Source organism: Bos grunniens, chromosome 23 (assembly GCF_055505025.1).
Source record: "Bos grunniens cultivar Pamir isolate PY7600 chromosome 23, Bosgru_T2T1.0, whole genome shotgun sequence".
NCBI classification, from domain to species: Eukaryota; Metazoa; Chordata; class Mammalia; order Artiodactyla; family Bovidae; genus Bos; species Bos grunniens.
The window spans coordinates 47095683-47109305 of NC_141187.1; the positions used below are offsets into that span (position 1 = coordinate 47095683).

General features: G+C 42.5%; 1 protein-coding gene across 1 annotated transcript in view; it reads right to left on the reverse strand.

Annotated features, from left to right (window-relative positions):
* Positions 1-13623, reverse strand: part of LOC147347765 (N-acetyllactosaminide beta-1,6-N-acetylglucosaminyl-transferase-like) — a 38191-nt gene that overhangs the window by 11261 nt on the left and 13307 nt on the right. The gene's annotated exons all lie outside the window — the stretch shown is intronic.

Genomic DNA, 13623 nt, shown 5'->3' on the forward strand with positions numbered 1-13623 from the left:
GCTTATCAACTGACCTTCAACTAGGGCGATTATCCCAATTTTTCCAAGGCCATTGTAAACACAAGGGCCTTTAACAGTGGAAGAGGGAGGTGGAGAGCTGGCTGGAGTGGTACAAGGTGAGGAGGAGGAAGGGGCTAGGGTATGTGGGTGGCCTGTAGAAACTGGAAAAGGCAAGGAGAGGGATCCAATCCAGCCCTACAGAGAGGAGCATAGCGCAGCCAACACCTTGACTTTGGTCTGGTGAGACAATGTCAGACTTCTGACCCACAGAACTATAAGAGGAGCCAAGTACATCATTTAAACCCCTAAGTCGGTGATCAACTATGACAACGGCAAATAGAAAACGAATACACAAACTAATGAGAACCAAATTACCCAAGATGATGGATATTTTTAATTAAAAAATTGGACAAGATCATGGATATTTTTAATTTAAAAACTGGACAAGATCAATATGTTGAGAAGTTTAATTGATTTAGGCACATAAAATTTTTTCCTCTTTAAAAACACTGATAAGGATCTTCCCTGGTGATCCGGTGGCTAATACTCCCTGTTCCCAGTGCAGGGGGAGCCGAGTTCGATCCCTGGCCAGGGAACTAGATCCCACGTGCCACAACTAGGAGTTTGAATGGTGAAACTAAAAAGATTCCCATGGCTAAGACCTGGAGCAGTCAAATAAATAAAGAAATAAAGTATTTTTTAAAAAACTGATGAAAACATGTGCATTTTCAGGCAGTTAAAAAAAAAGCTCTGCTCTTTTGCTCTGATGTCACATAATAATTATATGAGGATTTAAATTAAGAATTGTACTAAGGTCTTCCAGCTAAAATTAAATTTTGCACAGTCTTTTCTGTAAATAGCATGAGTCTTCACCCCTACGGGCTCTCTATCAGAGATTCTTCTTTCCTCGCTGCCAAACTTAAAAACGTTGTTTGTAAATGTTAAGTACTCAATAAAAACTCTTTATTAAGTAATATGTCTTCCTATTATTTTAGTTTGCATTTAATACTTTAAAAGTTACTTTAGTCTTTGCCTATAAGAAAAGAGGCTTCTTTTATTCTTAGCACACATTTTTAAAAATTACTTTTGTTTTGACTGCACGCCAAGGCACGTGGGATCTTAGTTCCCTGATCAGGGATTGAACCCGCGCCCCTGCATTGGAAGCACAGTATCCTAACCATTGAACCACCTGGTAAGTCCCAGAACAAATTTTAGAATAATTTAGAATAAAACTCGCCTTGGTTAAGTTGAGCAGTGGGTAGAGGCAGTCTGGAAAGCAAATAGGTAATCTGGTATATTTACTCATGTCAGCAAGGTCAGCTGATGTATGATTTTTATGTCTCTTTCAATTAAATAATTACAGCAGAAAGATGTGAATAAAACATTGTCTTGACGAAAAGTCGCTGGCCCTCCTTTAAAGGATTGAATTTTTCAAAGGACAAAATATTTCTCTTCCTCTTTCATTCTCATTAATTAATATTGAACATCACAAACTGACTCTTTATGCAGTATCTCGGGCCCCACCCAGACCTCCTGCACCAGAATGAGCATCTTCACAAGACCCCGGGAGGATCCCTGCGCACAGTCAAGCTTGGGCTACAAGCAACACGGCCAGGAACCCAGCTTCATTTCCTCCCCTCCAGAAGTCACCCCCTCAGCCTTCATCCAGTTTCAGGGGAGCTTCTCACTCTGCTCTTCTCACTCAAATTCTGCTCTCATGAAAGAATCTTGATACTTACATCTTTGTTCCCTCTGCAGGGAATACAATTGACCCTTGAAAAGCATGGGTTTGAACTGCAAGGGTCCTTTCCTAGGCAGATTTTTTTCAATAGTAGATACAACAATCCTAGGCAATAGGAGGTTGGTTGAATCCATGGATGTGGAACCTTGGATTCAAAGGAAATTTCAGAGCCCGAGAGCCTCGACTACTGAAGCCCCCCACCCCCCACCCCTCCGGCCTAGAGCCCGTGCTCTGCAACAAGGGAAGCCACCGCAATGAGAAGCCACCGCAATGAGAAGCCACCGCAATGAGAAGCCACCGCAATGAGAAGCCCGCACATCGCAACAGAAAGTAGTCCCTGCTCGCCGCAACTAGAGAAAAAGCCCATGCGCAGCGACAAACACCCGGTGCAACCAAAAACTAAAATTACTTAATTAATAATTTTTAAAAAATATGTGGAGACCCCAAAGCTACTGATCCTGTTACTTGTGCCAACAGCCAGTTTCCCCTTTTACTACCCTAAAGACATCTCTACGTCTCTTTCCGATTTTTCCCCCAGAGACTGACCTTAGGTTGAACGCCCCCAGTGGAACAGATACTGGCCTAGGGAGCTGCGAAGTAAATTCTTACCCCAGAACTAGCTGTGTATTCTTGGCCATCACGCAATGGCCCCAGACTTCCTTTTCGAGTGAAGTAGGTAGATAAGATCAGTGGTTTTCAACCCTTTAGGCTGCAAGCCACTGGAAAACAATTTCACTGTCTCTCTCTCTCTCACCCACACAAAAGTTTCACAAAATATTTAGTGTTGTAGCAGTACACTTGTCTGCTATTTTCTAGTTTCAGTTCAGTTCAGTTCAGTCGCTCAGTCGTGTCCGACTCTTTTCGACCCCATGAATCGCAGCACACCAGGCCTCCCTGTCCATCACCAACTCCCAGAGTTCACTCAAACTCACGTCCATCGAGTCGGTGATGCCATCCAGCCATCTCATCCTCTGTCGTCCCCTTCTCCTCCTGCCCCCAATCCCTCCCAGCATCAGAGTCTTTTCCAATGAGTCAACTCTTCGCATGAGGTGGCCAAAGTATTGGAGTTTCAGCTTTAGCATCATTCCTTCCAAAGAACATCCAGGGCTGATCTCCTTTGGTTGGATGGACTGGTTGGATCTCCTTGCAGTCCAAGGGACTCTCAAGAGTCTTCTCTAAGACCACAGTTCAAAAGCATCAATTCTCTAATGTTAAAAATTTTCATTTAAGACCTACTAAAATGATCCACTAATGGGATGTACTACTGTATCCCATTATACATATTATATACACTGTTACTATATATTTTAAAATACTGGACTATATTGTGTTATGATTGTTGCTATTATGATTATTGTTTGGCAGGAGGGGAGTTATGGGGTATGTGGGTAAAAGTCTGCCTCAATTCACAGGTATCCTAGGTAGCATCTATTTTGCAGTATTTCTAGGACAGGGCAAAAAAGACACTAATATTATCAGAGAAAACATTTTAAACTATAAAACACAATTCTCTCATTTGCTCTTCATAGGCTTATTTAAACAAAAGATTTGAGATCAACTTTACGGACTAAGCAGGAATGTTTTTCTTGGGGCTTAGCCTCTATTAGACAAACAACTGCATTTGTTGAATAAATGAATGTGTTTCTTTGAAACACAAGCTTTATTTATATTGACCTGACTTTTCTCCTTATTGTTCTTACATGGCAAGAGGGTTCCTTGTTTTGGGAGACATATACATGATAACAAATTCCAGCAACTGTTTAATATTTAAGCTCAGATACATAATTTTTAGCTTATTAAATAAGCAAGAATTTTGGTTTTCAATGTCAAAAGTAATGCTAGGGTCAGTGTATTGAAAGAGGTTTTCTCACAGCTTCACAGTGGTGCTGGAAATTGGCACAACTCTGGAAAGTCAACTTAGAAAAGTAGGGAAAATCACTGTTGTTATTCAGTCCCTAAGTTGTGTCTGACTCTTGCGCCCACCGGGCTACTCTCTGTCCATGGAATTTTCCAGGCAAGAGTACTGGCATGGGTTACCATTTCCTCCTCCAGAGGACTCTTCTCCATGCAGGGATCGAACCCATGTCTCCTGTGTCTCCTGTGTTGCAGGCAAATTCTTCACCACCGAGCCATCGGTGGGATTTACCTCCTGCAGCAAATCCTAGTCTGTGCTATTTACAGGCTTGGGTGACCTTGAACAATTATCAAGTCTCTTTCAGACGTCATGTGCTAATCTTCAAAATTTCAGAGAGTTTGTGTTACCTAAGATAAGGTGTGTATTGTGTTCAGCACAGTGCCTCGCAGGCTTAACTAAATAAATGGTTAAAACATAATCGTTTCCATTCAAGCCAGGAGGACAGAGTAGCTGTGGAAGAGAATGCTTTTTTGTACTATAACCTAAAGCAAGTTTCTCAGTGGCACTTTGGATGATTCTCTGTCTGGCCTCTGCACACTAGATGCCAGTGCCCTCTCTACCTGCTCCCCCGAACCCTAAGTTGTGACCCCAATGTTTACAGATAATGCCAAATGTGGGCTTCCCAGGTGGCACTAGTGGTAAAGAATCAGCTTGCCAAAGTAGGAGACGGGAGTTCTATCCCTGGGTTGGGAAGATCCCCTGGAGGAGGCAATGGCAATTCATGCTAGTATTCTTGCCTGGAGAATCCGATGGACAGAGGAGCCTGGTGGGCTACAGTCCATGGGGTCACAAAGAGTTGTACACAACTGAGCACAATGAATACAATGCCAAATGTCCACTGGGAGGATAAATTGCCCCTGGATGAGAACATGGAATTGTACCTTATTAATAAAACCACGTGGGCTTCCCTGGTAGCTCAGGTGGTAAAGAATCCACCTGTAATGCAGGAGACCCCGGTTCAATTCCTGGGTTGGGAAGATCCCCTGGAGAAGGGATAGGCTACCCACTCCAGTATTCTGGCCTGGAGAATTCGTAGAGTCACACAACTGAGTGACTTTCACTTTTCACAATAAAACCATGTATAAATACTGAATTGGCCAAAAAGTTCATTTGGGTTCCATAAGCTCTTACTGAAAAACCCAAATGAACTTTTTGGGCAACCCAGTATTTGAATATGAAATGTGCAAATTTGTGTTTACAAAACTTCCTTTAATGTTACATTGCTTTTATATTTTAAAAAGGTTTATTTACAAGCATCCGAGTCTGATTTGCTTCACTGATTTAGTAATTGTGCTTATGAAATTCAACCAAAGAAAAAATGGTGTTCATTGCTGGTTAACTTAAACAATTAAAAAAATGGAAAATTACCTGATAGTTGGGAAACATACGTTAAGTACCTTGTAGCCTTTTCCCCCTCATTGTTAACTGGGGTTATTTTGAGAAATAAAATGGTATATTTGTTTTTGCCTTCCAATGGTTCATTAATCCCTCAATTTTTAAAAAAATTTTTAATTGGAGGATAATTGCTTTACAATGTTGTGTTGGTTTAACATATGTAACTTACAGAATGATCCTCTTGGTTTCATGGGGATTTTTTTTGGAGTTCTGTGATCCCTGAGATGATGACCTCTCTACATCACCTCTGACAACTGCCAACAAATAGACTCTTCTTTGGTTTTAAGAGGAAAAGATAATACAAGGAAAGGAGGAAACTAAAATTTTATAGAGGAAGGGATTTTAGAAATTTTCATGCTTTAATATTTTAATATGTTCCCATCATTGCCAAGCTGTGTAAACAAGAACCCACAATATTGAAGTGAATTGCCCAGGAGTGTGGACGTGCTAAAATCCTTGTTGGTTTTGTTTTCAGGATAACTTATTCTCTCATTCAAACAGTTTACTTGTGGGGCTCCTGTGTTCCAGAGGAGATGCTGGGGACAAAGCCACAAATGAGATGTTCTTGGAGCTTTTGACCCAGAGTATCCAGAAGGGTTTGTATTTATTTTATTTAAAAAAAAATATTTACTTAGTTTTGCTTGCACTGGGTCTCTGTTGACAGGCAAGGACTTTCTCTAGTTATGGTGAGTAGAAGCTACTCTTTCGTTGTGATGGCTTCTCTTATTGCAGAGTACAGGCTTGAGAGCACCGGTTCATCAGTTGTGGCTCACGGGTCAGTTACCCTGCGGCATGTGGGATCCTCCAGGACCAGAGATGGAACTGGTATCCGTCACGTTGCAAGGCAAATTCTTAACTGCTGGACCACCAGGGAAGCCTGGGTTTATATTTACTGATACTGATACTTTGGCCTAGCATATCCAGAAAGGTTTATATGTACTGATTTTTTTATACTTTATTTTTTGAGGTTGATTTACAGTGATTCAGTTATATATATGTATGAAAGTGAAAGTGGAAGTCGCTCAGTCGTGTCTAACTCTTTGCGACCCCACGGACTGTATAGTCTGTGGAATTCTCCAGGCCAGAAAACTGGAGTGGGTAGCTGTTCCCTTCTCCGGGGAATCTTCCCAACCCAGAGATCGAACCCAAGTCTCCCACATTGCAGGAGGATTCTTTACCAGCTGAGCCACGCATACTGGAAGCCCAAGAATACTGGAGTGGGTAGCCCATCTGTTCTCCAGCGGATCTTCCCGACCCAGGAATCAATTTTCTTTTCTAGATCCTTTTCCCTTATGGGTTGTATTGATATTTTTATTAGCAGACCAGATTCCTCTAGTCAAGAGTGTTTCCTGAACAATCTTCCAGTGAGGAACAGGAAAGGTTAGTGCAGTGCTTTTTAGAAGCAGACAATCTTGGGCAACCCCAGAGAACAGTTCAGGTTTCAGTGCATTCATGACCTCAAGACTGACCTTGACCCCCTGACCCTTTGCTTCCATTGTTCTCAATCATCTTTGAAAGTGAAAAGTGAAAGTGAAGTGGCTCAGTCGTGTCTGACTCTTTGTGACCCCATGGACTGTAGCCTATCAGGCTCCTCCCTCCATGGGATTCTCCAGGCAAGAGTACTGGAGTGGGGTGCCATTTCCTTCTCCAGGGGATCTTCCCGACCCAGGGATCGAACCCGGGTCTCCCGCACTCCAGGCAGACGCTTTAACCTCTGAGCCACAAGGGCTTTAGCTCTCGTCAAACACCCCTGTTAATATTACGGCAGATTTCTCTGTGGCAGTGAAGGCCTGCCTTTCACAACTTTCAGACAACTTTTCCTTCTTCTCTTCACTAAAACCAAGACAGCCTTCAATATCCTCCACTCATGACGACCCCTGAGCCACTCACTTGTCCCTTGCCTAGAAAGCGACTCCACAGTCATTGTCTGGAGGTAAAAACAGCGCAAGGGTGTAAGGAGAGGCCAGAAGGGAACCGTTCCCAAGGCTGCTCCACAAGTATGCCAAGAGGGAACGAAGAGAATTTTTAGAAATCACACTTTAAGAATGATTTCTCTTCGACAGAGTATTGCTTCCAGGGGCGCAGAGTTCAGAGTTTCTGAACTCCAGCTCTCCAAGAATAAACTTGGATAAATAACTAGTCTTTCAGCATCTCCTCTCTGTATTTTCTTTTGAAGAGTTTGATCTATGTGGGTATTTGTTGTACTTTTTAATATGTCAAAGAGAAAGAAGTTTCCTTTTATCTGATTGGCTTGATTTTAGTGCAGAATTATGCCAATTCAATGGAGAAAAGAAAGAAATGCTGAAATGAAGAGCCACTGGATTAGATGTGTATGGACTCTTCTGTGGCGTATTTCTCTAGTTCTATTTAAGGAACCCTCTCCCTTCAGGATCTCAGAGCTCAAGCAGCTGAAAGATGATCACTCTTTTTCCTTTGTATTATACCTGTCCTCAAGGTACTCTGTTTTCTTGAGAGCATGCAGGTTTGTGAGTAAAGTAGGAAATGATCAGCAAATTCATTCCGATGATGTTTCATGAAAGTTCGAGATTGAATGGCCACATGGAAAGGGGTGGAGTTTTTTGTTGAACGTCTCATGAAAGCACCTAGGAGACAAACCTTGAACTATAGGGTGCCCATGTTGGCTGACAAACTATTCACTCAGAGTGATAAGAGCGTCCTTTGGGGGAGCTGGGTCAAGCAAGGTGGACTTCTGACATGAACAAGAGGGAAGTACTCTCAAGTGAGACTTTTATCAGGTGTCCCAGAAATACCAGAACATCTAAACAAACATCAGAACGCTGTCTTTGATAGATCTACCCTCAGACAGGTGGCTCACACAGGAAAGAAACCATCTGCAATGCGGGAGACCCGGGTTCGGTCCCTGGGTTCGAAAGATCCCCTGGAGGAGGGCATGGCAACCCACTCCAGTATTCTTCCCTGGAGAATCCCATGGACAGAGGAGCCTGGCGGGCTATAGTCCATGGGCTCACAAAGAATTGGACACGACTGAACATAGCACAGCACAGCACCCTCAGACACGTGCCCAAATAACTAGCAAATACTCTGTACACCGTTGAATGAGGGGAAGGAAAGAAGGAAGACGAGGAAGAAAGAAAAGAATTTGATGTTTCCAAACTTCAGAATATATCAAAACTTTCCAGAGTGCTTAAAATAAAACTAAAGTCTTCTATTTCCCAGAGTTTCTGTTTTCTTTTCCTAAATTGAAGTACAATTGCCATATAACATTATACTAGTTTCGGGTGTACAATATATTGACTCGATACTTGTATATATCGCAAAATGATCACCACCATAAGTCCAGAACTGGTTTTCAGGTGAGTCCCTGACTGATTTCTCATCTACCAGCAGTTCTTCAAGCCTTACCTGGCTTTTCAGAGCATCATTTTCCTGGCTAGCACTGCCCACTCACCAAGACTATTTTAATTGCCCATAAACCAGTCTCTCGGCCTCCAGTCTGCCCACTTTGTCGGCCATACCAGCAAATGGCTCTTTATATAATTAGCGTTGACCTTGTGGCCTTCCTGGCTGGGGTATGTGGGATTACTTTGAACCCCCTGCCCTGCGTCTGCTTCTTCTAGTGCTTTGTGGTGCCTGCCCCCCACCTCACCCTCGGACAAATGACAAATTCAGGCTTGCCATCATCCCAGATCCCTCCCACGGGTGCCCATTGCCCTTAGAATTCTGACTCCTCACCCCATATCTCATTTTACGTTGCTACTTCTGCTCCTCAGGACCCAGTTCAAAGTGACCTCTTGCCACAAACACATGAGTGTAAATCGGCGCTTTTTTCTTTTGCTCCATGCTGTCACGAATCAACTGCCCCAGCTAGCGCCTCAGAACCGTGACCCTGGCCAGGTCCAGCGGTGTGCTGCTCTAGGTCACATTCGGGCCAGGAAGACACCAGTGTGTTGAGCATGGCACAAGAGGATCTTTGCAGTCATGTCTACAGACTCTGTGCAGCAGACGGGTAGCCCAGAAACCATATCTGATTGGGAGACCTGTTTGGTTTGACCCCCACTGAAGGGGAGTGGGACACCGCAAAAAAGGAAAGTTCCCACGACAGTCTGGACTGCCAAGACTCCACTGTCCACAAGTCACGAGAGTGTTATCTAACCTGGAGCTCTCCACCTACCCTGCTCCCCCACCGTGTTTCACCAGCTCACCCTGTCTGCCTGGCCCTGTGGACGTGGAGTTTGCGACACTGAGTTTCCAGGCCTCCCCTTTCATCACTGTCCACGACATCACCTTTCAACACTGCCCACGTCTCCTGTCATCACCATCCATACACACCCAGCTGTCCTACCAGGCTTTCGGGAATTCCCAAATTGGCCTTCCATTTTCACGTCATTCTCTGTACCTTGGCTTATGCAAATATCTAATAAAAGACAACAAGCTCAAAATAATTCATGGGGCTGTAAAGTACAGCACGATGACTGTAGTTATTAACACTGCAGTGCCTATTTGGAAGTTACTAGGAGAGAATCTTGAAAGTTCTCATCTTAAGGAAAGAAAAATTTGTAACTATGGTGGTGGGGACAGATGTTAACAAGACATTGTGATCATCATTTCTCAGTATGTACAAATCTTGTATCATTATCTTATACATTTGAAACTGTTATATGTCAGTTATGTATCAATTAAAAAAAAAGAAGCTCATGCTTGCTAGAAACTAAAGTTAGTAAAATTTAAATCTTAAGATAGCCTCTCTTAAGAAAATAAATTTTTCATAGACTTTGTTTAGAGCAGCTGTAGATTCACAGCAAAAGACTGAGTGGAAGGTACCTGGATTTCCTATATATTCCTATATATATATTTCCTATATATTCCCTGCTGCTCTCATCATTTTATATGGAGCTGGCAAAGATTTAGAAAGTGATAAGACCTAGTGGTATTGAAAAGACCCTGATGCTGGGAAAGACTGAGGGCAGGAGGAGAAGGGGACAACACAGGATGAGGTGGTTGGATGGCATCACCGACTCGATGGACATGAGTTTGAGTAGGCTCTGGGAGTTGGCGATGGACAGGGAGGCCTGTAGTGCTGCAGCCCATGGGGTCACAAAGAGTCGGACACGACTGAGTGACTAAACTGAACTGAACTGAATAGCTGGTGGTGGAGAAGGTGTAGGGAAATGAGAGTCTCAGACTTGCCAGTGGGAGTGCAGTTGGACCAGTTTTGGGGAGAGCAATATGACACTTTCTATCAAAACCCTTAAAAGACCTGCATACAGACTTCCCTGGTGGTCCAGTGGTTGGGAGTCTGCCTGCCAATGCAGCAGACATGAGTTCAATCTCCGGTCCAGGAAGATTCCACACACCAAGGAGCAGCTGAGCCCACGCGCCAAACTCCTAAAACCCGTGCACCTAGAGCCTGTGCTCCACAACAGAAGCCGCTGCAATGAGAAACCCAAGCACCACCACAGGAGAAAGCCCTGGGTCAGCAACAAAGACCCAGAAGAGACAAAAATAAATAAATTAATAAATACAAAAAACAAATAAACCCTTGCATATACTCTGACTCAGTTCGTGTACTGCAATTTGTCCTAAAGAAGTTCTTTCTAAATTCTTATTTGAGAGGCAATGTAATATAGCAGTTACAAGCAAAGACTCTCAAACAATATTGCCTGGGTTCAAGTCCCTGCCAGACCAATGATTAATTGTGGGACCTCTGATAGATCACCTAACCTCTCTGTTCTTTGGTTTCTCTGACTCTAAAGGAGTGTCAAAACAGTTCCTACAGAGTCTGGATAGGAGGAGGTTTGGGGGGAAATGGATCCATGTATATGTATGGCTGAATCCCTTCAATGTTCCCCTGAAGCTACCACAGCATTGTTAACGGGCTATACCCCAATCCCAAATAAAAACTTTGGGAAAAAAAAATTCCCTACACCTCATGGAGTTGTTGTGAAGTGTGTAATATACTTAAAACACCCTGAATGGTACTTGGGACTTAATTACTGCTGAGATTCAGTCACCATTAATGACCAATTTTATTAATAAAACAATGTATTACTGATAATACCTCCTAAAAACCCCTAATTGGAAGTTTTGCTAAATAAATGATATTGCATTCACATGATGGCATATTACTGAGCTATTATAAATTATGGTGAAGAATTCTTCAGGACACAGAAAAACTAGGACATACTATTAAATGAGGGGAGCTAGTTATAAAAACACATAAAATAGATGTTTTTATATGAAAACAAATACTGAAAGAAATGTGCTAAAATAGTATCTCTGAATATTTCTGTTGATTTTTATTTTAGTCTTTGTAGTTTTCTGGATTTTCCTAATTTCTAAATTTCCTAATTTCTAAACTGTTTTAGAAATTCCTTAATTACCATTAAATTTCTTTTGTAATGCAAGTTAAAGGTACTTTCCCAAAATTAACTAGAAAAATAATTTTTTTCTGGACTGTGCCACAACACGTGGAATCTTAGTTCCCCAATCAGGGATCAAACCCTCTGCTCCCACCTCAAGTGGAAGTGCAGAGTCTTAACTACTGGACTGCCTGGGAAGCCCCCTCAAAAAGAATTTTTTAAAAAAGATCCTAGTAAATATCTTGCTTTATCAAGTACTTTCACTAAAAAAGGGATGCATTTTAATTTGTTATGGTCAATTGCCAAAAATGGGCACAAATTCATTCCATTGCTATATACATGCCTTCATTCACTATGATTTTGCAACTTTTCCATTCAAAGGTAGAGAATGTTTCTCCACACTCCACAGTCTCTCCCGTGGCTTGGCCACGGGACCTGCTTTGACTGATGGGACATTAGCACACATGATTCAAGCAGAGACTTACGAAAGTACTCGCTGATTAGGGCGACCCTCCCTGAGGTCACCAAGTGAAACAGCCCTGCTGAACCCACTAGGGAATGAGGGGCCGTGGGGTTAGAAGACCAGGTTCTGCAAGCGAAGGTCCATCCAAGCCCTTCCAGTCCTGGTGGAACAGGCCCCGGTCAGAAGTCCTCACAGAAGACACAGGAACTTCTTCAAGCTACTATGTTTTGGAAGTTCTTTTCCTCCTAGCAAAACCTTAACTGACTTTTTACAAAAGTAGCTGTCAGGTAAAATGGCAGAGAATGGATGTGGGCCAAGTCCACAAGACAATCAGTTCCATCCTTCAGTTTTTATCTCTAAGTCCAGCCTTCATCTGTATCAGTATTCTCCATTCTGGCTACACATCGGAATCCTCTGTGGAACTTTTAGGAAAGTACCAATAACTGTGCCCCATCTCCTAGCTATTCTGAATTAATTGGTCAGGCGTGAGTCCCAGACACTGGAATTTTTTAAAATGCTCTATATGATTATAATGTGTAGCCAGGTTTGAGTAGCTGTGTTTTCCATAGGCTACTTAATGCATTGAGCATCCCTTAATAGGGATAATATTTTTCAGCTTTTAAAACACCAAATAGTATCCCTTAGTAAAGGGAGATTTTATTTTTCAACAAATAAAGCAACCATAAGTTTTGAAGATTTTAAAAATACAGAGAAGTTCAAAGAAGAGACCAACTGTTTTTTTTTTCTTTTTCCCCCCAACTTCCCCAATTTAGCTAGTGTTAAGTATCCTGGCACATTTACCTCATGAATCTTGACTTTTTTCCTCTTAAAAATATTATTCTATAATTTGGGAAAAATCAAACACTTTTATTTGAATGGATTCAAACGACTGATAAAAGTACAAAAAACAAAAATGAAAGTTAAAAAAGATCCCAAACACTACAAAGTCTTACAAGTAACAATCACTAAGAAAACATTTCATGAAGCATTTTTTGCACCAATAAATACTTTCACATCACCTTAAGATTGGCATAGCTGTGAACTAGCTGGCTGTGTGTGTGCTCAGTCGCCCAGTCGTGTCTGACTCTTTCGACCCCATGGACGGTGTAGCCTGGCAGGCTCCACCGTCCATGGAATTTTCCAGACAAGAATACTGGAGTAGGTTGCCATTTCTTCCTCCAGGGGATTCCCGATCCAAGGAGTAAACCTGAGCCTCCTGCATGTCCGACGTTGGTGGGCAGATTATTCATTACTGATGCCCCCAACTAGCTGACAAAACTCTACCAAATATAAATTGCAAATAACCTATCATAAGTGGTCTTTACCACTGAGAAATATGGACTGGGTTTCCTAAAATGAGTTTGGGCATCCCTTATACACAAATGTTCACCACTTTCATCAGTCCAAAAACCTGTTTCCTTAGGATGAAGCATTGTTATTTGCAGCATGTGAACATCAAGTCATGTTTTCCCTGTAATCTATTCGTTTAGATGTGTTTGTTCACAGGTTAAATTAGGCATTTGCATTTCAAGTGGCATCTCCTAGTTTTATGTGACTGTTTCAAATAAATAGACTTTCCTGGTGGCGCAGGTGGTAAAGCATCTGCCTACAATGCGGGAGACCCGGGTTCGATCCCTGGGTCGGAAAGATCCCCTGGAGAAGGCAATGGCCACCCACTCCAGTACTCTTGCCTGGAAAATCCCGTGGACGGAGGAGCCTGGTAGACTACAGTCCATGGGGTCGCAAAGAGTCAGACACGACCGAGTGA